The sequence below is a fragment of the Silene latifolia genome, chromosome Y (assembly GCF_048544455.1).
Source record: "Silene latifolia isolate original U9 population chromosome Y, ASM4854445v1, whole genome shotgun sequence".
Lineage (NCBI taxonomy): Eukaryota > Viridiplantae > Streptophyta > Magnoliopsida > Caryophyllales > Caryophyllaceae > Silene > Silene latifolia.
The window spans coordinates 421,610,828-421,612,353 of record NC_133538.1 but is presented as its reverse complement, the minus strand read 5'-3'; positions in this window follow the sequence as shown (position 1 = coordinate 421,612,353).

Below are 1,526 nucleotides of genomic sequence, written 5' to 3'. Positions count from 1 at the left end.
TTGTATGAAGAAAGCAATGATGACGAATATATGGAAGAAGATGATGAGGGAATGATGGACTCAAATGATGAATGGAGTTGTGGGATTACCTTGCTTGAGGAACACATCCTTGAGAAGCTTGGGGATTACTTCAACAATGAAGAAGAATGTATCTTCCTTATTGACCATGAGGACCTTCTCACACCCACTATGGAGCCCATGATAGTTAGAGATGACATTATAGACCTTCTCGTGAAAGTCAAATCGTCATACAAAAATTACTTGGTGGAGAAGCTCAAGGATAAAGCTAAGCGAGAGCTTATTTGTGAAAAATTGACACCCACAATCCCAACTCCCAAGCTACCCCATCATCAATTCCATGATAGTTCACCTTCTATTCATGGAGTATTGATTAGTCCAAATACTTTTGTCATCAACTTTGAAAGAAATAGGAGTTCAAGTATAAGTCAGGAAGGCCATCATGACAAGGGAAAGAAGAAGAGGAAGGAGTTCAAGTATAAGTCCTTCATGGATTGGCCCTACTCTATTTTGAAATGTATCAAAACATCCTCATGCTTACTTGAGGACTATTCACAAGCTTTTGATTGCCTATTGAGAGCATTGAGCTTCGTGGATAATGAAATTTGTCATTCAACTTAGTTTGGTGGAGTCCTATCTCAAACCACCATTTGTAATATACTTTTTCTAAGCATTACATTGCATTACATGTTAGTGATAATTGCATTTTAGATTCATATTGTTACATGTACCCTTTTGTCCTTACATGAGAGTTGTGAGGGAGAGTTCTTATATACTCTTTAATTCATTTTTCAGGAAAGAGCACGATGATAAGAAGGGATCACAAAGGGAGGAAGGGAAAGGCTTAACTTAAGCTTTATTTTGGACAAAAACAGAGGCAGGACGCCCGACCTTCGAGGAGGGACGCGCTACCCGTAGGTTGAAGGGAACAAAGAGAAAGTGTCCTGACTCAAAAGACGAGCGGCTTAATCCTAGGACGCCCATCCCATTCAGAGGGATGCCCAAGCTGACTCCAGGATGCGCAGGCCACACGGGATTAGTATGGGTTTGAACTTCAGCCTGCTCGAACCCACCCCCAGCCCGCACGTACCAAGACTGCTTCTTTGTAAATCCGCCCCCACCCCGACCCCCTCCCCCCCCCACCATCCCTATTCCCTTATCTTAACACACAACCACACCATCATCATCCCTTTCCACAATATCCACACAAAACCCCATCACAAAAACATCAATCCAAGGTTTTTGATCAAAGTTCCTACCAACCACATCAAGCAAGAATGTTTACAAGGATCAAAAGCAAGAGGACCGGCGAGTTGGGATCCAAACGCTGAAAGGGCACTACCTCAACCGCCTCACAAGAAGCAAGGGTCCAAGAAAATGAAGAGCTACTGGTGTTGAACAACTTGAGCATTTTCGGGAAGTGCAATTCGTCGAAGATACACACCGTCAACGATTTAAGGAATTACTAGGTAAGAGTTACGAACCTACTCAATTCATTGATCTTGATG